A 24,754-nucleotide genomic window follows, 5' to 3' on the forward strand; every position below is an offset into this window, starting at 1 on the left:
TTATTTTTTAATTTTAGCAACTTTATTGAGATAATCCATGTAAATACAGGTTATTTAAAGTGTACAATTTAATGGTTTTTAGTATATTAACAGAGTTGTGCAATCATAACCATAATCCATTTTAGAATATCCTCATCACTACGAAAAAACCCACACCCACTATGAAGAGCATTTATTACTCACAATAAGTGTCAAATTAATACTATTATTTTTCCATTACAGATTCAATAAGTTGAGTCCTAGAGAGGTGAAATAGTGAGCAGTCCCTCCCAACCACTCCCAGCCCCTGGCAACCACTAAATATTTCTTGTTCCTATATGTTTGCCTATTTGGGAACTTCATATAAATGGAATCCTATAATACGTGGTCTTTTGTGATTAACTTCTTTCACTTAGCTAGGTTCATCTATGTCATAACATGTATCAGTTCTTCATTCCCTTATCAAATAATGTGCCAGTTTAAGGATATATCACATTTTGTTTATCCATTTATCAGTTGATTCATATTTGGGTCTTTCCACCTTTTGGCTGCTATGAGTAATACTGCTTTGAACATTCATGTACATCTTTATTGAGCTATAATTAGCATACCATACAGTTTACCCACTTAAAATGTAGAATTCAATGGTTTTAGAATATTCACAGATACTGCAACCATCACCAATTTTGGAACATTTTCATCACCTCAAAAGGAAATCACATGTCCTTTGGCTATCACTGTTTTATTCCCTATTCCCCTCAGCCCTAAGCAACAATTTACTTTCTGTCTGTATAGATTTCCCTATTCTGGACTTTCAAATTAATAGAATCATATAATATGTGTTTTTTGTAACTGGGTTCTTTCACTCAATATAATGTTTTCAAGGTTTATCCATGTTGTAGCACGTATCAGTAAGTATTTCATTCTTTTTTAATGGCAAAATAATATTCCCCTGTACGGAGATACCACACTGTGTCTATTCATTCATCAGTTTATGGACATTTGTGTTGTTTTTCACCTTTTGGTTATTATGAAGGATGCTGCTATAAACACTCATGTACAATTTTTGTACAAGTTTTTGTGTGGACATATATTTTCCTTACTCTCAAGTATATATCTAGAAGGGGAATTGCTGGGTCATATGAGAACTTTATGTTCAAACCTTTCAGGAACTGCCAGACAGTCTTCCAAAGTGGCTGCATCATTTAACCTTCCTGTCAACAATGTAGGACAATTCCAATTTCTCCACATCTTTGCTCATACTTGTTATCTGACTTTTTAATTATAGTCATCCTCGTGGGTATGAAGTGGTGTCTCATCGTAATTTTGCTTTGCATATCCCTGATGATGTTGAGCAACTTTCATGTGTTTATTGTCCATTTGTACATCTTCCCCCAAAGGAATGTCTATTCAGATCCCTTGCCCCTTTTTAATTGGTTTGTCTTTTTATTATTGATTTTTATATAGTCTAGATACCACTCCCTTATAATATTAATGAACTGAAAATATTTCCCCCATTCTGTGGGTTGACTTTTCACTTTCATGATGGTGTCCTTTGAAGCACAAGTTTTACATTTTGATGAGATCAAATTTAACTGTTTTTTATTTTGTTATTTGTCCTTTTGGTATCATAAATAACAATCCCTTGCCAAAGCTGAGGTAATGAACATTTAACGCTATGTTTTCTCGTAAGAGTTTTATAGTTATAGCTCATATTTAGCTTTCTTTCTTTTTTTTTAAATGGAGTTTTGCTCTTTGTCATCCAGGCTAGAGTGCAATGGCATGGTCTCAGCTCACTGCAACCTCCACCTCCCAGGTTCAAGCGATTCTCCTGCCTCAGCCTCCCTTAAAGTAACTAGGATTACAGGCTCCCGCCACCATGCCCAGCTAATTTTTGTAATTTTAATAGAGACAGGGTTTCACCATGTTGGCCAGGCTGGTCTCAAACTCCTGACCTCAGGTGATTCACCCGCCTCCGCCTCCCAAAGTGTTGGGATTATAGGCGTGAGCCACCAAGCCTGGCCATATTTAGGTTTTTGATCCATTTGAATTCATTTTTATATATAGTATGGGACATGATCCAATGTCATTCTTTTCTGTGTGTCTATGCAGTTGTCCCAGCATTATTTCTTGAAGACACTATTTTTTTTCCTCATCGAATGGTCTTGGCACTCTTGTCAAAATCAGTTGACCACAGACAACATGGTTTTATTTTTGGACTCTCAATTCTATGCCATTGGTGTATATGTCTATCCTTATACCACTACTGCACTGTCTTGATTACCATTTGTTGTAAAATTTGAAATCAGGAGGTATGAGTCCTCCTGCTTTGTTCTTCTTTTTCCAGATTGTTTTAACTATTCTGGGTCACTTGCAATTCCATATGAATTTTGGAATCAGCTTGCCAATTTCTAAACAAAAGCTAGCCGGGATCTGACTGGGATTGCATTGAATCTGTAGATGACTTTGGGAAGTATTATCATTTTAACAATATTAAGTCTCCTGACCCATGAGCATAGAATGTGTTTCCATTTATTTATATCTTCTTTAATTTCTTTTAACATTTCCTTGTAGTTTTCAGAATATGATTTTTGTACTCCTTTTCTTAAATTTATTTCTGAGTATTTTATTCTTTTTGATGATACTGTAAATGGAATTGTTTTCCTTAATCTCATTTTTGATTGTTTATTGCAAATATAGATAAACAATTGATTTTTGTACATTGATCTTATATCCTGCAACCTTGATGGACCTTTTTGTGTGGATTCTTTAGGATTTTCTATATACAAGATCATGTTATCTGCAAATAGAGGTAGTTTTACTTTTTTTCTTTTCCAGTCCAGATGGCTTGTATTTCTTTTTCCTGCCTAATTGCCCTGGATAGAACACCCAATACAATGTTGAGATGCTGACATCCTTGTTTCGTTCCTATTTTTAAGAGTAAGTCCTTTACTCTTTCATCATTAAGTATAATGTTAGTTGTGATATTTCCTTGTTGCTCTTTATCAAGTTGATGGAGTTCCCTTTTATTCCTAGTTTATTGAATATTATTATCATGAAAGGGTATAGGGTGTTGTGTATTGGATTTTGTCAAATGCTTTTTTTTTTTGAGATGGAGTCTCACTCTGACACCCAGGCTGGAAGGATGGAGTACAATGGTGTGATCTCGGCTCACTGTAGCCTCCACCTCCCGGGTTCAAGCGATTCTCCTTGTTCAGCCTCCCATGTAGCTGGGATTACAGGCACCTGTCACCACGCCTGGCTAATTTTTGTATTTTTTTGTAGAGACAGGGTTTCATCATGTTGGTCGGGCTGGTCTCGAACTTCTGACTTCAAGTGATCCACCCGCCTCGGCCTCCCAAAGTGCTGGGATTACAGGCATGAGCCACCACGTCCAGCCTGTCAAAAGCTTTTTCTGCATCTATTTGAGGTGATCATGTGAATTTTGGTTTTTATTCTATTGCTATGATATATTGATTTTCAGATGTTAAATCAACTTTATATTCCTGGGATAAACCCACTTTTCTTTTCTTCCTTCCTTCTTTTTTTTTTTTTTTTTTTTTTTTTTGAAATAGAGTCTCACTCTGCCACCCAGACTGGAGTGCAGTGGTGCAATCTTGGCTCACTGCAACCTCTTCCTCCCAGGTTCAAGCAATTCTCCTGCCTCAGCCTCTCAAGTAGCTGGGACTACAGGCATGTGCCATCACGCCCAGCTAATTTTTTTTATTTTTAGTAAAGATGGGGTTTCACCATGTTGGCCAGGCTGGTCTCAAACTCCTGACCTCAAGTGATCCACCCGCCTCGGCCTCCCAAAGTGTTAGGATTACAGGTGTGAGCCACCATGCCCGGCCAAATCCCACTTTTCCTACTGCATTATTTTCTTTATGTTGTTGGATTCAGTTTTCTAATATTTTGTTTTGGATTTTTGCAACTATATTCATAAAAGTTATCGATCTTTAGGTTTGTTTTCCTGTTATATCTTTGTCTGATTTTAGTATCAGGCTAACACTGGCCTCACAGAGTAAGTTAGGAAGAGTTCCATCATCTTCTATTTTGAGATACTTTGTGATGAACTGGTGTTAAATTAACTCTTCTTTAAATGTTTGTTAGAACTCAGCGGTGAGCTATCTGGGCCTGGAGTTTTCTTTGTGGGTAGTTTTTAAAAATTACTAATTCAATCTCTTCATTTGTGATAAGTCTATTCATATTAGTTTTTTTCTTGAGTCAGTTTCAGTAGTTTTCAGCTTTCTAGAAATTTGTTCATTTTATCTAATTATTGATGTCCAGTTGTTAACAGTATTTCTTTATAATCCATTTTATTTCTGTAAAGTCAGTAGTAATGTTCCCTCTTTAATTTGTAATTCTAGTAATGAAACCAACCCAATAGTTCCAGAGACGGTTTTTATGGATAAACATAGAAATGGAGGCTTCTGTTCTTAAAGCTTGAAACTTTCATTTGCTTCATTTGAGTTCCTTCCTCAGGAAAAGACCCTCGGGCCTCTCACAAAGTATGAAAGAACTGAAACTCACCAGATCACTACATCCAGACAATGAGATGCCAAATCCCTCATTCCTCATGATTGCTTCTTTACCCTTCCCTAGTTCCTGATTTCCCACACAGTTACATTTCTTCCCCACTAAATAAACCCCTAATTTTAGTCAGCCAGGGAGACAGAATTGAGACGGATCTCCCAACTCCTCAACAGCAGCACCCGCCACCCACCCTATTAAAGCCTTCTTCCTTGCAATCCTCATGGTCTCAGTGACTGGCTTTTTGTGCTGGGAGCAGCAGGATCCTAGACCAAACCTCGGGTGTTTTGGTAACAGTAATTTGAGTCTTCTTTCTTTTTTTCTTGGTCAATCGAGCTAAAGGTTTGACAGTTTTGTTAATTTTTTTTCAAAGAAGCAGCTTTTAGTTTCATTGATTTTTCTCTATTGCTTTTCTATTATCTATTACGTTAATTTTTACTCTAATTATTCCCTTCTCTTAACTTGCTTTAGGTAAATAACACTGAGTCAAATGTTTCCTTGCATTATTTGTTTTTGTTTCAGCCTACCTTTCCTTGTTTGAAAGCTATCACATTCAATCACTGGGTAAGCTTAAGTTTCTTTATTGCTGCCCAATATAAATTAAAATGTCAAAACAATATCTGTAAAGACAGAGATGGACGTCTTGCTTCTCATACCTTGCTACCAAATATGTGGTCCATGTATCAACAGCATCAGCAACACCTAAAAGTGTTTTGGAAATGCAGAGTCTTAGGCCTTCTGTGAACCTAGTGAATCACAATTGCACTTTAACAAGATCCACAAGTAATTCCTGTACACATTAAACTTTAAGATGCACACTGTTATTGAAAGCAGCATTATCAAAGAAAACCAAAGTTATGATCCAGATAAGCCTAGAAGTCCATGTAATGTTAAAGAGCCTAGGCCCAGATTTTGGTTTAGAGAGCAATATGGGAAGAAGCTGAGCTTCGTTTAAGGTAGGGCCAGGCCTAATTCATCGGCTTGGGACTGTTGCAGGTAAACTGAATAGAACACCAAAGGCTGGGCTGGGGAGGAGGCTAGAAGTTACAGGGGCTATGAGAGAAAGACCTCTTGGAAGAGCAAATACTGAGTGGTGGCAGTAGAAAATGAATAAGGGAAAAGCTAGTTCCAGAATGATACAAATATTGCAATAGCACTTATATGGATTTTTTTAACTTTTTTTTTTTTTTTTTGATGGAGTCTTGCTCTGTTGCCCAGACTAGAGTACAATGGTGCAATCTTGGCTCACTGCAACCTCTGCCTCCCAGGTTCAAGCAATTCTCCTGCCTCAGCCTCCTAATACCTGGGATTACAGGTGCCTGCCACCACGCCTGGCTAATTTTTGCATTTTTTTTAGTAGAGACAGGGTTTCACCATGTTGGTCAGGCTGGTCTCGATCTCCTGATCTTGTGATCCACCTGCCTCAGCCTCCCAAAGTGCTGGGATTACAGGCGTGAGCCACCGCGCCCGGCCTTTTTAATACACTTAACACAACTTATTTATGCTTCTTCCATGTCAGACAGGAATGAAAATATTTAATCAATTTATATATATATATATATATATATATATATATATATATATATATACACACACATTCATGGGAATGATCATACAAATATTAAATATACATATTTATAGACATGTATGAGATTGATAAACAACACATTTAGGACAGTGGTTACCTCTTGGAAGGTATATTAGTTCATATTGCATAATAAATTAATAAATTACCCCAAAATTCAGGAGCTCAAATCATAATCCAGATATGGCTTCGCTGAGTCTTTTTTTTTTTTTCAGGGTTTCTCTCAAGGCTGCAATCCAGGTGTCAGCTGGGGGTTCAGTCTCATCTGAAGACTCCACCAGGAGGATCTGCTTCCAAGTTCACTCACATGGTGTTGCCAGGATTTGGCTCTTTTTGGGCTGTTGGATGAAGGACTCGGTTCTTCACAAGGTGTTGGCTAGAGGTTTCCCTTGATTTCTTGTCATGTGGGCCACCTCATAGAGCATCTCACAACATGGCAGCAGGCTTCATCAGAATGAGCGAGTCCAAGTGCTGGCAGGATGGAAGTCACAATCTTTTGCGACCTAATTACAGAATTGACATCCCACCATTTTTGTCATATTCTATTCATTAGAAGCAAGTCGCTGAGTCCAGGCCACAGTCAGAGGGAGGGGATTACACAAGGGCATGAATACCAGAACACGGGGTTCACTGAGGGTCATCTTTCAAAGCTGCTAGTAAAAGCAGAGGATGGCAGGGCACGGTGGCTCATGCCTGTAATCCCAGCACTTAAGGAAGCCAAGACGGGCGGATCATTTGAGGTCAGGAGTTTGAGACCAGCCTGGCCAACATGGTGAAACCCTGTCTCTGCTAAAAGTACAAAAATTTGCCCGGTGTGGTGGCAGGTGCCTGTAATGCCAGCTACTTGGGGGGCTGAGGGGCTGAGGCAGGAGAATCGCTTGAATCTGGGAGGTAGAGGTTGCAGTGAGCCGAAATCACGCCACTGAACTCCAGCCTGGGTGACAGAGTGAGACTTCATCTCAAACAAACAAACAAACAAAAAGCAGAGGATGTTAGTAAAAGAATTCTAGTGTGTGGATACTTCAACTATATCTGTAATGTTTTATTTCTCAAGTGCACACACGGGTTATTTATTACGGTTTTTTAATATACCATTTGCAGGTCTGAAGTATTTCCTAATAAAGAAAAAAGAGAAAAAATTAAAATTCAGTGGGCCTAATCTCTGAATATGTTGAAGAAAAATAGGATGAAGCGGTAGTTGTTCAGAGAAGGGGTAGGGTCCAGGGATTTGAGGATCGGTAGCCTTGTTTCTGCTTTTAGTTAAGGCTTCCTAGGTGCTCTCTAGTTAGCATCAATGCCTCCTTCTCCCATATTAAGCAATAGTATATCTCATAGTATGTCTTGCATTAATATTATTTACATACGTATGTGTGTGTAGTGTCATATGTGTGTGTCTATTTATCCCCCTTCTAAGGACTGTCAGGTTCTGGAAGGTTCAGATGGTATAGAATTTTATTTATCTTTCTATCCTATGTCACCTACACTGTGCTTTATACATAGTACATGCTCAGTAAACACTTGCTAAACTTAAGTGGATGTAATACTTCCCCTCCTCATTTTGGCATTTGTGTTAACATTTTAAAATGTATTATATCCTGGTATGTGTTATAACCATAGCTACAGGGTGAAATAAAACACAGATATCCCTTTGTCATCATTATTAAACAGACAGATCAAGAAAAAGAAGTAGTTGTCTATATCATGTGGTGAAGTACCCCAAAATCCTCTCCTAAATAATATGTTCCCCATCGCTAGAGCCTACTTTTCCCTTATTATAGAATTCTTAGCCTGGCATGGTGGCTCACACCTGTAATCCCAGCACTTTGGGAGGCCGAGGCAGGCAGATCACGGGATCACGAGGTCAAGAGATCGAGAACATCCTGGCCAACATGGTGAAATCCTGTCTCTGCTAAAAATACAAAAATTAGCTGGGCATGGTGGCACACACCTGTAGTCCCAGCTACTTGGGAGGCTGAGGCAGGAGAATTGCTTGAACCCAGGAGGCAGAGGTTGCAGTGTGCTGAGGTCATGCCAGTGCACTCCAGCCTAGCAAGAGGACGAGACTCTGTCTCAAAAAAAAGAAAGAAAAAAAAATGCTTTCTTTAGGTTAAGGGATTCTTTCCAGGAGCTCTCGGAAATGAAACTATATCATTTGAAATGAACTGAAACTATATCAACCTTAGTGCCTTAGACCTTAGTACCATACTTCTTAATTTTTGGGGGGAGATACTGATCTCTTTGAGAATTCAAAACAACCTTTGAATATCCCTACTCCAAATGCATAACATTTTACTTTCAAGTGATGATTCATGAACTTTCTATAGGAACTTCTTTTTCTTAAAAAGATTGAATTGTGGTCTTGCAGAAGGGAATTAAATAATAGCAATAATAGTAAAAACAAAACCTTAAAATTTGTAGTTGCTGTATAATAAATTTTGCTGTGTTGTATGCTGTTTAATATAAAACCTAACCCCCAGCTCTGCTTAAAATTCACTCCCTGTAAAACCTACCTTATCTGTTCTCCCCACATTCTCAGCAAGGTTCCCAGGCATCTCAAGACTCCTGTTTCTCTTGGTGACCACCTACAAGGTCACGGGCAAGATAATATCCAAAGAATGTACAATGTGTTTCTCAAAATGCTATTTTTCAAACGTACATCACAAAACATGTTGCAAATTAATTAACTGTTCTTTGTTCTGACTTCTGTAAATCTGTTAGCTATGGCATCCTGGATGTATAAAAGTAACCATTTTCTTTCACCAGGGCTCAGACTTGGAATGCTAATCCTCTGAGCCAGTGGCCACCTTAATAAAATCCTCCTGTTTACCCACTGGTCTCTCCAGCGTCCTGGATATTCTGTAACAGCCTTGAGGGAACAAATATCCATGCTTGCATATTTTACGCTTGAGGGACCATAGAGGAGGGATAGTGATTGGGAAGTGGGAGCACTGCCTAGAGAGAATTAGGTGGGGCATTGCAACATGGAAAGGACTCAGGCAGCTCTGAGGTAGCAATCATGACTGAAAGTGCATGCTTGGATTTTTTGTTAATCTTGATATTAGAAGGACAATAAAAGTTATAGTAGTTTTGGTTGGTGAAAAATTCATTTTCCGAATCTTTAGGAAGTTCTGGGTGAGGTTGGAAACCCTAGGAATCATTACTCATGTCCAGAATGGGTGTTAATCATGTGCATGCTCAGAATGCAGGGCTTCCTCACAATATTAATACGCTTTATGATTGCTCTATTCATGATCCATGTAGCAGAATAAAATCTATCACTTTACGATAAACTGTTAATAGCCGTTGAGGGGAAATAAAGATGACAGCTGTGTGCTTGTTTTGTACAACTTAGAGTGGTATCTTCCCCATTTCCAAAATAGTAATTCCAAGCTTTAAGCAGAAAATTCAGTTCAACTAAGTAGACCTGGAACAAATGCCAAATATAGTACATGACCCCAATTACCAATTCCATATTCCGTTTCTCTTGTGGAAGAAAACACATGTGGGGCCCCACCACAGATCTCTTCTTAAGAATTGATATAATAACCGACTGGAGATGGTGGCTCATGCCTGTAATCCCAGCACTTTGGTAGGCCGAGGCGGGCAGATCAACTCAAGTCAGGAGTTCGAGACTAGTTTGGCTAACATGGTGAAACCCCATCTCTACTAAAAATACACACACACACACACACACACACACACACACACACACTCAAAATAGCCAGGCGTGATGGCGGGTACCTGTAATCCCAACTACTCAGGAGGCTGAGGCAGAATTGCTTGAACTCGGGAGGCAGAGGTTGAGCCGAGATCGTGCCATTGCACTCCAGCGTGGGCGACAAGAGCAAAACTTGGTCTAAAAAAAATAAAGAATTGATATAGTAACTTTACCTCCTTCTTCCTCTCTTGTGAAAGAGAAATGTTTCAGCAAGCACCCTACCTCCTGCTTGCCCTTGGGCCCGGAGCACAGAGTATGTCATTTTGGAAGGGTTGCTGGCCCACACTGTTTCTCTTTGTAATTACTTTAATTCCCCCAAATTCCTTGACTTCTTCGAACTTCTCAGAAGAGAAACTGAAAAGATGGGTGTGCAGGAACATATATGTAACCACATTGTTTCATGCTATGCTTATTACTTCAAGTCCATTTTCTTCACAAAATGAAGCCTTTGCAGAATTCATAAAGGAGGGCCTGAAATAAGCCCTGAAAGGGTTTTAAAGTTCTTAAAAGTTCAGAGTCTGGTGCAGTAGCTCATGCAGGTAATCCTAGCACTTTGGGAGGCCGAAGTGGGAGGACTGCTTAAAGCCAAGAGTTGGAGACCAGCCTGTGCAACATAGCAAGACTCCCCCTCTAAAAATAAAATAAAATAAAAAATAGGCATGGTGGTACAGGTTTGTGGTCCAAGCTACTCAGGAGGCTGGAGTAGGAGGATCCCTTGAGCCCAGGAGGTCAAGGCTGCAATGAACCATAATTGCACTCCTGCACTCCAGCCTTGGCAACAGAGTGAGACCCAAGTCTCAAGAAAAAAAGTTCAGAAGTAAGATTTACCAAATGTTCAAAAATAATTACGATGAATCACAATCTTGAAGAAACAGTTTTCTGTCTTTATTACAAGGTTATTTTAAAAAGTGTTTCTTCATGAATCATACAAAATAACTGATTGCAATATATATTGTCATCTTCATAACTACTTCTGAGAGAGAGAAACGCTAGTTAAAAAAATGAAATCAATATTTTAATTGAAAAATATTTTCTGCACAGTAAAATAAATGACAGTAATGAAAGAAACAATATACTTCCCAAATGTAGATTATGCCATTATTAATAATACTGTTCTTAAATTTTGATTCAATTTTAATCCATAGTAAAGCTGTAAGTTATTTTGGTAAACTGGCAAGCCCTTCTAGATTATTCACTTCGAGGATCAGAGCAGCATTATATCTTTGTTCTTGAAAGTGAAATTGATTTTTTTTTAAAATATAGAGACATATTAATGGTAAAGTCTATGAATTCTCTGTCTGGAATGGATTACATTCAGAGTGATGCGTGGAACATTGAATGCTTTCACAGGCATTAACATCACACACCATTACTTTGTTTAAAAAACAAATGGGCCAGGCGCGGTGCTCACACCTGTAATTCCAGCACTTTAAGAGGTCGAAGCAGGCGAATCACCAGAGGTCAAGAGATCGAGGCCATTCTGGCCAACACGGTGAAACCCCGTCTCTACTAAAAATACAAAAATTAGCTGGGCATAGTGGCATGCGCCTGTAGTCCCAGCTACTTGGAGGCTGAGGCAGGAGAATCCCTTGAACTCGGGCGGCGGAGGTTGCAGTGAGCCGAGATCGTGCCACTACACTTCAGCCTGGGTGACAGAGTGAGACTCCATCTAAAAAAAAAAAAAAAAAAAAAAAAAGTAGGGGAGTATTTTAGTCAGGTCTTTCTGCTCCCATCACTATCACTAGGCTGAGGCAGGAGAATCGCTTGAACTGGTGAGGCAAAAGTTGCAGTGAGCTGAGATTGTGCCATTGCACTCCAACCTGGGCAACAAAGCCAGACTCCATCTAATAATAATAATAATAATGACAGCTAGATTAATACCTTATTTGTCCAACTTGTTTCTGAATAACATTTGTTTTCCAAAAATCTTTCTCCATTAAAAGAATAAAAATTTGCTGTTGTTGAAGACGGTCCAAAAATGTGATCCCAAGATATTTTTCAATCAACTAATAAACATTTACTGAGCAACTAGTCCCGTACATGCTTGGTCCCAAAGGTACAAAAACCAAACAAGACATCGTCCCTATCTTCAGGGAGCACTCAGTCAGGTGAAGGAGAAAGATAATCCAGTGTGGCAAGTGCTTTGACTGATGCAAGCACAGGATGCCACAGGAGCCCAGAAGAGGGGCATCGACCCCAGGCTTAGCGGTGAGAGCCAGCTTTTGGAAAGAAAGAAGCGATATCTAATTTTAGTACCAAAAGACAAGCAGTTGTTGCCACATCAATAGAACAAAGGCATGGACTCTCAAGGTGACTACATTAAAGGGGAGATTACATCTTTGAATGGGTACACCTTATTATGTTTGTTTTGAAAAGATAATAATCACATTATTTTATAGTCACACGTGGTACTCAAGTTGTTTTTGCCTTAAAACTGGAAACATTTGTAGACGGTGGTTTAAAAGTGACCTGAGTTGTAAGTATGTTTGAGTGTTGTTTGTTTTTGTTACTGAACGAGTTACATGAGTTTCCCTAAAGAAGTTTGCTGATGGGACCGGGCGCAGTGGCTCACGACTGTAATCCCAGCACTTTGGGAGGCCGAGGCAGGTGGATCATGAGGTCAGGAGATCGAGACCATCCTGGCCATGGTGAAACCCCGTCTCTACTAAAATACAAAAAATTAGCTGAGTGTGGTGGCACGTGCCTGTAGTCCCAGCTACTCAGTGGGCTGAGGCAGGGGAATCGCTTGCATCTGGGAGATGGAGGTTTCAGTGAGCAGAGATAGTGCCACTACACTTCAGCCCGGTGAAAGAGCAAGACTCCGTCTCAAAAAAAAAAAAAAAAAGAATTCTGCTGATGGAGTAAACAGAAAACAAAATGATACATTAAGAAGTTAATTCTATCAGAATCTACCACAGTGGGTTAATAGGTCTCGTATATAGCAGGCATATGATGACCATTTGTTTGAGAAACTAAAGGAGTAACTCCTGAGTACTGATTCTCCATCTTTTTTTTTTTTTTTTTTTTTTTGAGATAGAGTTTCACTCTTGTTGCGCAGGCGAGAGTGCAATGGCAGGATTTCAGCTCTGCAATCTTCGCCTCCCGGGTTCAAGCGATTCTCCTACCTCAGCCTCCCAAGTAGCTGGGATTACAGGCATGTGCTACCATGCCTGGCTAATTTTTGTATTTTTAGTCAAGACAGGGTTTCACCATGTTGGCCAGGCTGGTCTCGAACTCCTGACCTCACGTGATCCATCCCCCCGGCCTGCCAAAGTGCTGGGATTACAGGCACGAGCCATCGCGCCCTGCCTGATTCTTCACGGTTTAAACAAACAGCTTGTTTCCTTCACTACTGTGAGCCAAAGTAAGCCAGGATAACCACACACTGGGAGAGAAATGACTGCTCTGGTAGTGGCTTATGCTTTTTTCTCAATATATCAATTTGAAGGACCGTAACTTTGAGCCATGAGAGGTGGGAGATATGATAACTCAAGAAACGGATGCCTTATGTTTCTGTAGCTTATCTGCCCTTAAAAATAAAGTGACTTGGGCTGGGCGTGGAGGCTTATGCCTGTAATCCCAGCACTTTGGGAGGTCAAGGTGGGTGGATCACGAGGTCAGGTGTTCAAGACCAGCCTGACCAACCTGGTGAAACCTCATCTCTACTAAAAAAAAAAATACAAAAATTAGTCGGGTGTGTTGGCGTGCACCTCTAATCCCAGCTACTCGGGAGGCTGAGGCAGGAGAATCTTGTGAACCCAGGAGGTGGAGGTTGCAGTGAGCCGAGATCACACCACTGCACTCCAGCCTGAGGGACAGAGTGAAACTCTATCTCAAAACTTAATTAATTAATTAATTAAATAAAATAAAATGACTCTGGGATCACACAAAACTGTCCTTTGCGGGAAAAAAGGTCTCGGGAGGTAAGTGTTGTTCAGCTTGGGTGGGGCTAAGTGCTTAGATACAATGAGACATGGTGGGCACTGTTCTATTCTAGTTGCACTCAGAGGCAAGAGTTTGAAGACTCGCTTTTCTGTCATCTTCTTCCTCTAGGTGGCCTGATGCTAACTCTAAGACTTACAGAGAGCAAGAAGTAGGACTTACAACAAGGAAGCCTAGAGGTCCTAGAGCCCCTTCTAGAGGATTAGGAAAGGTCTGAGGAATGAGATACTACATGGGAAGAGAGCCCTTTCTGGGATTTGAGAGTGAAATGATCTTGGTTGGGAGGATACACTGGGTACTTGGGAGAAAGGAATGCAAAGAGCACCAAAGATAAACTTGATCTGACTGTCTAGAGCCGAGTCCAGTGAGTTTGAAGAGTATGGGCCAAGAGATAATTGGAAGGAAAAGGTAATTTTCCTGCTCTATCTGCCTTCCTACCATTTATTGACTCATTTGCACATGAAATATTTACAGAATCATGACAGGCAGCTGAAAGAGCTTACAGAAAAGAAGGTAATAGAGTTTCTGCCCTCAAGTAGTTTGTAATCCTGAGGGACTCTGTTACTGTACAGAAGTTGTCTTGTTGCTAAGATGTAAAACAGTCAGTGAAGTAATACACTGTCCTTCCCCAGACCTGCCCCACTCCCTCCCCAACACTGCCCTTAAAGGCTGCTCATCCAGCACACTCTTAATTATTTCAGACTCACGAAAATCCACAGGTATGGATTTTACAAAGAATGCAAGAACGTTCTTTCAAAAGGTTTCCCTGTGTGTTCCCAGTGCATAGAGAAATAAAAAGTTAAATTTACATTCACATTTTCAATCACTTACCTATTATATAAAGCAGGGCTGTTCAAATACATTTTTTTCTTAGCAGTTGAATTTTTTTTCACATTTCACAGAGAATATCCACACATAAAATACGAAAACAGAGCAATTCTGACTAAGATAGTGTGGGGGTCAAAACTCTGACTTCTCAGCTCTTTTTTAATACTTTTTTTTTTCTTTTTTGAGACAGAGTCTCACTCTGTTGCCCAGGCTGAAGTGCAGCGACACGATCTCGGCTCACTGCAACCTCTGCCGCCTGAGTTCAAAGGATTCTCCTGCCTCAGCCTCTGAGTAGCTGGGACTAAAGGCACACACCACCACACACAGATAATTTTTGTATTTTTAGTAGAGATAGGGTTTCACCATGTTGGCCAGGCTGGTCTCAAACTCCTGTTCTCAGGCAATCCATCTGCCTCAGCCTCCCAAAGTGCTGAGATTACAGACATGGGCCACTGTGCCTGGCTTTTCATCCATTTTGTAATGAGACCTGTGAAATACCTCTGTCAGTCTGTTAGAGTGGGTATAACAAAATACTTGAGACTCAGTGGTCTATTAACAACAGAATTTTCTACTTCACAGTTCTGGAAGCTGGTAAGTCCATAACCAAGGCAATAGCAGACTGGTGTCTGGTGAGGGCTTGCTTCCTGGTTCACAGATGGCAACTTCTCACTGTGTCCTCACATGGTAGAAGAAGCGAGCTAGCTCCCTGGGGCCTCTTTTATGAGGGCACCAATCCCATTCAAGAGAACTCTGCCTGTATGATCTGATCACCTCCTAATACCATCACCCTGGGAGTTTGAATTTCAACATATGAATGTTTGGAGGACATGAACATTCAGTCCATTGCAACGACATTCTGCAAAATGTAGTTCAAAAAGCACCGATGTCAAATATTTTGTGTGAAATCATTGATTTTTCAGGTTAACAGAAAATAAAGTGGAAACCTTAACAAAAAGCTCTGCTGCTCTGGGTTACATTTAAGACTACTTACACCACATAGTCAACCTTCAAGTTTCCATCCAAAAAAGTGAAAGCAATAGCATATGAAATCCAAAAGTCAATAGTATTGAGCCCTGGAAAGCATGACATTCTGTTCTGGGGCTGCACAGCAGATTTACATTTCCCTTTGAGCTCAGATTAGGCCAGTGATTCTCAACCTCAGCACTTACGACATTTAAAACCTGGTAACCCTTTTATTGTGTGATGTTGTCCTATGCCTTGTAGTGACATTTAAAAGTAGCATCCCCGGCCTCTACCCACGAGATTTGACAAACCCCCTCCCCAAATTGTGACAACTGATATTGTCTCCAGACATTGCCAAATGTCATCTAGAAGGCAAAAATTACCTTTAGTTGAGAACCACTGATAAAAATATGTACCTGATTGAGTACACAAACATATCTGTTGTTGCAGGTGGCACAAATGATGCAGGGTGCATTTAAACGATGATGAGGATAATTTATACTCAGATCATAAAAAGTTGGCCATATCAGGTGTTAGATCTGATCATGGTTTCATGCCACCAAAAAAAGGTCAGTTTTAACATTCCTCAGCTTGGGTCCATGCAGAAGTTACTCTATTGGCTAGGCTGGGGCAATCAGAAGCTTGCCTCTACCACCAATATCTCTTTCTATTGACCCTACCATGGTATCTAAAAAGGAACTTTCTCTGGTTTTCTGGGAAAGGGAACATTCTATGCCATCATAATCCATGAACAACGAACTATTTTTTTTTCCATTTTTAAATATTGTAGTAAAATACATATAACAAAATTTACCATCTTAATTTTTTTTTTTTTTTTTGAGATGGAGTCTCATTTTGTCACCCAGGCTTAAGTACAGTGGTGTGATCTTGGCTCACCACAACCTCCACCTCCAGGGTTTAAGCAATTCTCTGCCTCAGCCTCTCAACTAGCTGGGATTACAGGAGCCTGCCACCATACCCAGCGCATTTTTGTATTTTTAGTAGAGATGGGATTTCACCATCTTGGCCAGGCTGGTCTTGAACTCCTGACCTCGTGATCTATGTGCCCCGGCCTCCCAGAGTGCTGGGATTACAGGTGTGAGCCACTGCACCCAGTCCATCTTAACCATTTTAAGTGTGTAGTTCAGTGGTATTCACTGCATTCATAATGTGCAACCATCACCATCCTCCATCTCCAGAATTCTTTCATCTTATAAAACTGAAATTTTATACCCATTATCAGCCTTTATTTATTTACTTACTTACTTATTGAGATAGAGTTTCACTCTTGTTGCCCAGGCTGGAGTGCAGTGGCATGATCTCAGCTCACTGCAACCTCCGTCTCTCAGGTTCAAGTGATTCTCCTGCCTCAGCCTCCCAAGTAGCTGTGCTTACAGACACCCGCCACCACATCCAGCTAATTTTTGTATTTTTAGTAGAGATGGGGTTTCACCATGTTGGCCAGGCTGGTCTCGAACTCCTGACATCAGGTGATCCCCCCGCCTCAGCCTCCCAAAGTGTAGGGATTACAGGTGTGAGCCACTGAGTCCGGCCACCCAGACCTTAAAGAAAGATACCAGGAAAAAATATCTCCTAATTTGAGGAATTTATATCGTAGTAAGCAAAGAGGATTATAATCTGGGATGCACAGCTGTGGCAAGCCACAGATGCATCTGAAGAAGGGAGGGGAAAGGGAAGCTTTTATTGGTGAAAATAAATTCACATAAGCTGTTAGAAACAAAGTTTATCGGTTCAGGAGGCCCAAAATGAGAGTTGGCATTAGTTCGTTGATGGAGATACTGTGCTAGGTAAGTGTTCTTTCCAGAGCATCTTATCTGAATTGCTGCAGTCCTATAAAAGGAATATCTTATGGGGTTATTGTAGAAAGTCCTTGAGACATAGTCTTTATTTCATACATGCAGGCATGAACTCTCCTCCTTCCTGCTTTCCTGGCTCCAGTTTGTTTGGGTTTGACAAAAGTGAATTTATCCTGGTATCTACAACATTTAAACCATTAAACATTAACTCCCCATTGCTGCTTTCCTCTGGCCCATGGGAACCACCTTTCTTTCTCTATCTATTATTTCGACTACTCTATGCATCTCATACAAGTGGAATCATACAGTCTTTTTGTGACAGGTTTATTTCACTTAGCATAATATCCTCAAGATTCATCCATGTTGTAGTATATATCAGAATTCCTTTCTTTTTTAAAGCTTAATAATATTCAATTGTATGTATATACCACACTTTGCTTATCCATTCATCTTAGGTTGCTTCCATATTTTAGTTATTATGAATAATGATGCTATGAACATGGGCATACAAATGTATTTTTGAGACTCTTAGAGAAAAGAATTAAATTGCTTTCTTTTTTCTATTTTGAGACAAGGTGTCACTCTGTCACACAGGCTGGAATGCAGTGGCATGATTGCAGCTCACTGCAGCCTCAACTTCCCTGGGCTCAAGCGACCCTCCGACCTCAGCCGCCTGAGTAGCTGGGACTACAGGCACGTGCCACCATGCTACACTAATTTTTGTATTTCTTTTATAGAGATGGGGTTTCACTGTGTTGCCCAGGCTCGTCTTGAACCCCTGGGCTCAAGCAATCTATCCGCCTCAGCCTCCCAAAATGCTAGGATTACAGGTGTGAGCTACCACGCCCAGCCTGGACTGCTTTCAATCTTTTGAATATATACCCAGAAGTGGAAGTGTTGGCTCATATGGTATTTCTTCTTCTGGTTTTTTTGTTTGTTTGTTTGTTTGTTTTGAGACAGAGTTTCGCTCTTGTTACCCAGGCTGGAGTGCAATGGCGCGATCTCGGCTCACCGCAACCTCCGCCTCCCGGGTTCAGGCAATTCTCCTGCCTCAGCCTCCTGAGTAGCTGGGATTACAGGCACACACCACCATGCCCAGCTAATTCTTTTGTATTTTTAGTAGAGACGGGGTTTCACCATGTTGACCAGGATGGTCTCGATCTCTTGACCTCGTGATCCACCCGCCTCGGCCTCCCAAAGTGTTGGGATTACAGGCTTGCGCCACCGCGCCCGGCCTGTTTTTTTTTGTTTTGTTTTGTTTTGTTTTGTTTTTGAGATGGAGTATTGCTCTGTTGCCCAGGTTGGAGTGCAGTGGCATGATCTCAGCTCACTGCAACCTCCACTTCCCAGGATCAAGCAATTCTCCTGCTTCAGCTTCCTGAGAAGCTGGGACTACAGGCACACACCACCATGCCCAGCTGATTTTTGTATTTTTAGTAGAGACAGGGTTTCACCATGTTGGCCAGGCTGGTCTCAAACCCCTGACCTCAGATGATCCACCTGTCTCAGCCTCCCAAAGTGTTGGGATGGTAGGCATGGGCCACCATGCCTGGTGTCATATACTATTTCTAGTTTTAATTTTTTGAGGAACCATCATACTGTTTTCCATAGCAGCTGTATCATTTTATATTTCCAACAACAGTGCACAGGGGTTCAAATTTCTCCACGTCCTCATCAACATTTGTATTTTCTGTTTTCTTTTTTTTTTTTTAATAGTAGCCATCCTAATGGATGTGAAGTAGTATCTCATTGTGCTTTTGACTTGCATTTCTCTAATGATTAGTAATGTTGAGCATCTTTCCTCATGCTTTTTGGCCATCTGTATATCTTTGGATAAATGTCTATTCAAGTCTTTTGCCCATCTCTGAATTGGCTTGTTTTATTGTTGTTGCAGTTGACTTTTAGGAGTTCTCCACATGTATTCTGGATATGAATCTCTTATCAGATACATGATTTGCAAATATTTTCTCCCATTCTGTAGGTTAGCTTTTTACTTTGCTGATTCTCTTTCTTTCTTTTTCTTTCTTTCTCTCTCTCTCTCGCTCTTTTTCTTTCTTTCTCCCTCCCCCTCCCCTTCCTCCTCCTCCTCTTCCTCCTCCTTCTTCTTTGAGACAGGGACTCACTTTGTTGCCCAGGTGAGAGTGCAGTGGCATGACCATGGTTCACAGCAGCCTTAGCCTCCCAGGTTCAAGTGATCCTCCCACCTCAGCCTCTGAAGTAGCTGGAGCTACATGCATGTGAACCACCACACCCGGCTAATTTTGAATTTTTTTTTTTTTTTTTTTTTGGAGAGATGAAGTCTCATTATGTTGCCCAGGCTGGTCTCAAACTCCTGAGCTCAAGCAATCCTCCTGCCTCAGCCTCCTAAAGTGCTAGGATGACAGGCATGAGCCACCACACATAGCCTGATGCTATTTCTTTTATTATGATGATGTTTTAGAGACAGGGTCTCCTTATGTTGCCCTGGCTGGCCTCAATCTCCTGGACTGATCCTCTTGCCTCAGTCCCAAGTAGGTGGTATCAGAGACACATGCCACTGTACCAGGCTGATACTATCTATCTTTCAATGTTCAAAAATTTTTAAATATTCATGAAGTGCAATTTGTTTATTTTTTCTTTCATTGCCTGTGCCTTTGGTGTCATATCCAGTAAATCATTGCCAAATCCAATGCCATGAAGCTTTTGCCCTATGTTTTAAGAATTGTATAGTTTTAGGTCTTCTGTTTATGTATTTAATCAATTTTTAGTCAATTTTGGCATATGGTGTTAAGGGTCCAACTTCATCTTTTTAATGTGTTTTAATACAGTTTTTTTAGCATTGTTTGTTGAAAAGACTGTCTTCTCCCCATTGAGCAGTTCTTGGCACCATTGTCAGAAATCATTTGACCATATATGTGACAGTTTTTTTCTGGGCTCTCGGGCTCTCTATTCTATTCCATTGGTCAATATGTCCGTCTTTTGCAGTACCACACTGTTTTTACTGCAGCTTTGTAGTAAGTTTTGAAATTAGGAAGTATTAGTCCTCTCGCTTTGTTTTGCCATTTTTTTTTTTTTTTTTTTTTTTTTTTTTTTGGAGACAGAGTTTCGCTCTTGTTGCCCAAGCTGGAGCACGATCTTGGCTCACCACAACCTCCACTTCCAGTGTTCATGTGATTTCCTGCCTCAGCCTCCCAAGTAGCTGGGATCACAGGCAGTGTGCCACCATGCCCGGCTAATTTTGTATTTTTAGTAGAGACAGAGTTTCTCCATGTTGGTCAGGCTAGTCTCAAACTCCTGACCTCAGTTGATCTGCCCACCTCAGCCTCCCAAAGTGCTAGGATTACACGTGTGAGCCACCATTGCCCTGCCTGCCATGATTGCTTTTTAAGATAAACCTTTATTGAAAAACAGTCCCAATGAAAAGTGACAAACATATTGTGGTTTTGACAGGAAGATGGGAAGAGATACTCCGGGAGGCTGTTGCTGAGAAGGATAGATCTAAGTGCTTGAAGGATGATGATGAAGAAATTAATAAAAGGAAATACTACATATTGAGCATCTACTCTGTGTCAGATGTTTTCATAAATCATCACAACAAACTCTGGGAAGCAGGTAATATTATTCTCACTTTTCCTGGTAACATTCTCCTCATTTTTCCTGGTAATATCCTGAGAATTATAGAGATGAAGTAATTTGCTTGTACCACTATTAAGTGACAACTGAACCCATGTCATTAAGATTCTAAGGCCTGTCACCATACTGCCTTGATAATGAAACTACCTGAATAAACGTATCAAGCAAGGTCTAATCAGAAGAAAGAAATCACATGAGCTATTTGATCAAAGACAATTTAATATAAATAATTATTAACTAGATTTATAATTGTTAACTAAGTAGCTTAAAGGGTAAAAAGATAACTTTTTGCCCAGCACAGATAAGACAGTGCTGTCCAATACAATAGCTACACACAGGTTTTGAGTGCTTGAAATATAGCTAGTACAACTGATGAGTGAATTTTAATTTTTATTTAATTTTAATTCATCAAAATTTATATTTAGAAATCATTAGTTGGTACTTCCACTTCTAGCCAGTATAAAATAATAGAAATTGAATTTACCCTCAGATTTGAAACGGCTGAATATTGGATCAAATATATGAAATGGTTTTCAATACACTGGACAGTAGACAAGCAGAGCAGTGATCCCTGAGAGAAAAGAAATAAGTGAGGTGAGCTCTAGGATTGTCTCAGATTACTGACTGAAGAAAGTTTTCTGTCTGTGGCACAGGGAATGAGAGGTAGAGCCAGGAGGACTCCTTGAGTTGAAGAGACAGGCCTGAGAGTTCAGGGAGCTCAAAGCAGCTAGACTTTGCAGGGAAGAATACCAGAAAGGAGAGAACTATACAGAGGAGAGCTCTAGAGAGCTTTCGTGGGTCACCTTCAAGTACTGATAGGTATGTACATATGAGGAAACTACCAGAAGCCAAGGAAAGGACTATACAAGAGGATTAAAAGGAACAGTACCCAACATATACGCTAAACCTGGAATAGTGTCTGTCCCGAATAGGTAGACTGGAAAACCTCATAATTCAATGTAAATTGATAGATTATTCAGAAGGGTCTTCCCCTGTAGTGGGGAAATAATTAGTCCTAGAAAAAAACACTGCTGTGCTCCAACCTAACAGATATTAAAAGAAAGACTGAAAAGGATAAACCTACGTCTAAGTAATTTAAAAATCAATTAATTAAAATGGACCCAGAACTAACATAGATGTTAGAATTAGTAGACCAGCATATTTAAAAATTTATAATTGTATTCTAAATGGTAAAAAAAAGTTATGTAGAACCACACAAGTATTAAAAAGATGAAAATGAAACTTAGATATGAAAATTATAATTTCTGAGATAAAACACACTGATAGGATTAACAATAGATTAGACATTTCAGAAGGAAAGATAAATAAACTTGAAAACATGTCAGTAGAAACTATCCAGTGAAAGAGAGAATAATAAAATAAATATTAAAAAATGAAAAGAGATTCAATGAGCTATTAAACAACTTTAAGCAGGTTGATATATGTGTAATTGTAATCCCCGCAGGAGAGGAGGAAAAAAAAACATTTTCAGAAATATTTGCCCGTGTTTTGCAAATTTGATGAAACCTATAACCTACATATCACAGCAGCTCAATGAACTCCCAGCACAAGAAACATGAACAGAACACCATCAAGGCAGGTCATAATCAAATTGTTCATAATCAGTGATAAGGAGAAAAAGTTAAAAAGCAGCCACAGAAAAAAGACATGAACAAAGGAACAAAGATAAGGATGGTGGGAGATTTCTTATGGGAAACAATACAACCACAAAAGCAGCGGAGAAAGATCTTTAAAGAGTTGAAAGAAAGAAGAAAAAGCTGTCATACCCAGTACAAATATTTTTCAAAAACAAAAGTGCCGGTCAGGCGCCATGACTCGTGCCTGTAATTTCAGCATTTTGGGAGGCTGAGGCAGGTGGATAACGTGAAGTGAAGAGTTTCAGACCAGCCTGGCCAACATGGTGAAACCCCATCTTGACAAAAAATACAAAAATTTTCCAGGCGTGGTGGCAGGTGCCTGTTGTCTCAGCTACTTGGGAAGCTAAGGCACGAGAATCGCTTGAACCTGGGAGGTGGAGATGGCAGTGAGCTGAGATCATGGCAGTGCACTCCAGCCTGGGCAACAGAGCGAGACTCTGTCTCAAAAAAAAGTGCCACCTCACATCCATTTGAAATAGAAAAAAAAAGTGTTGGCTAACCTGTGGAGCAACTAGAACCCTTGTGTACTATTGGTGGGAATGTAAAATGATACAGTCTTTACTATGGAAAACAGTATGGCAGTTCCTTAAAACGTTAAAAACAGAACTACCATATAATTCAGCAATATCACTTCTGGGTATATACTCAAAAGAATGGAAAGGCAGGATTTTCAAGAGATATTTGTATACTGGTGTTAATGGCATCATTATTCACAATAGCTAAAATGTGGAAGCAACTCAAGTGTCTACTCTTGGATGAATTGATAAACAAAATGCAGTATATACATACGATGGAATAGTAAGCCTTGAAAAGGAAGGAATTCTGACATATTTTGGAACATGGATAAACCTTGAGTACACTGTGCTAGGTGAAATAAGTCAGTTACAGAAAGACAAATACTGTATGATTCCACTTATATGAGGTACTAGAATGAGTCAAATTCATAGTAGCAGAAAGAAGAATGCTAGCACTTAGGGAGGCCAAGGCAAGTGGATGATCTGAGGTCAGGAGTTCGAGACCACCCTGGGCAACATGGTGAAATCCTGTCTCCACTAAAAATACAAAATTAGGCAGGCATGGTGGCAGGTGCCTGTAATCTCAACTACTCAGGAGGTTCAGGCACGAGAATCACTTGCACTCAGAAGGTGGAGCTTGCAGTGAGCTGACATCATGCCATGACACTCCAGCCTGGGTGACAGAATGAGGCCCTGTCTCAAAAAAAAAAAAAAAAAAAAAAAAAAAAAAAAAAAAAAAAGAAAAGAAAAAAAAGAAAGAAAGAAAGAAAGAAAGAAAATAGAATGTTAGTTGTTAGGGCTGGGAGTAGAGGAGAATGGGGAGCTGTTGTTTAATGGATACAGAATTCTAGTTTTGCAAAATAAGAACAGTTCTGGAGATGACTGATAATGATTCACAACAATGTGAATATAGTTAGTGCTGCTGAACTACACATTTAAAAATGATTAAGATGATAAATTTTGTTTTACATGTAGTTTGCCATAATTAAATTTTAAAAAAAAAAAAAAAGGGTGAAAATAAAGACTTTCTAAGCACACAAAAGGTTTAAAAAGTCATCACCAACAGACTTGAATTATAGCAAATGTTGAAAGACATCCTTTTTTTTTTTTTTTGAGATGGAATTTCGCTCTTGTTGCCCAAGCTGGAGTGCAATGGTGCAATCTCGGCTTGCTGCAACCTTTGCCTCCTGGGTCCAAGCAATTCTCCTGCCTCAGCCTCCTGAGTAGCTGGGATTACAGGCATGCGCCACTATGCCTGGCTAATTTTGTATTTTTAGTAGAGACAGGGTTTCGTCAGATTGGCCACGCTCGTCTCAAACTCCTGACCTCAGGTGATCCACCTGTCTTGGCCTCCCAAAGTGCTGGGATTACAGGTATGAGCCACCAAGCCTGGCCTGAAAGACATCCTTCAAGCAGAGGAAATGACCCCAAATGAAAATATGGATCTATATTAAAGCAATAAAGAACACTGGAAACAGAAACTTCATGGATAAATACATATTATATTTTTCTTATTTCATAAATATCTTTAAAAGATAATTGACTAAGCAAAAATAGTAACAACGCATTGCGGGCTTTATAATTTATGTGTAAGTAAAATATGTGCA

General features: G+C 40.0%; 1 long non-coding RNA gene across 5 annotated transcripts in view; it reads right to left on the reverse strand.

Moving 5' to 3' along the window:
• Positions 1–24,754, reverse strand: part of LOC104651887 (uncharacterized) — a 112,557-nt gene continuing 87,803 nt past the window's right edge. For 2 of the 5 annotated variants that reach the window (XR_012515759.1, XR_012515755.1), the window contains 4 exons: positions 9,836–9,950; positions 8,605–8,676; positions 8,043–8,159; positions 1–7,209 (listed from right to left, as the gene is read on the reverse strand). This is a non-coding gene — a long non-coding RNA (uncharacterized LOC104651887). The remainder of the gene's footprint in view (positions 7,210–8,042; positions 8,160–8,604; positions 8,677–9,835; positions 9,951–24,754) is intronic. The other 3 variants (XR_012515758.1, XR_012515757.1, XR_012515756.1) reach the window with 3 other exon arrangements.

This window comes from Saimiri boliviensis, chromosome X (assembly GCF_048565385.1).
Source record: "Saimiri boliviensis isolate mSaiBol1 chromosome X, mSaiBol1.pri, whole genome shotgun sequence".
Classification (NCBI taxonomy): Eukaryota; Metazoa; Chordata; class Mammalia; order Primates; family Cebidae; genus Saimiri; species Saimiri boliviensis.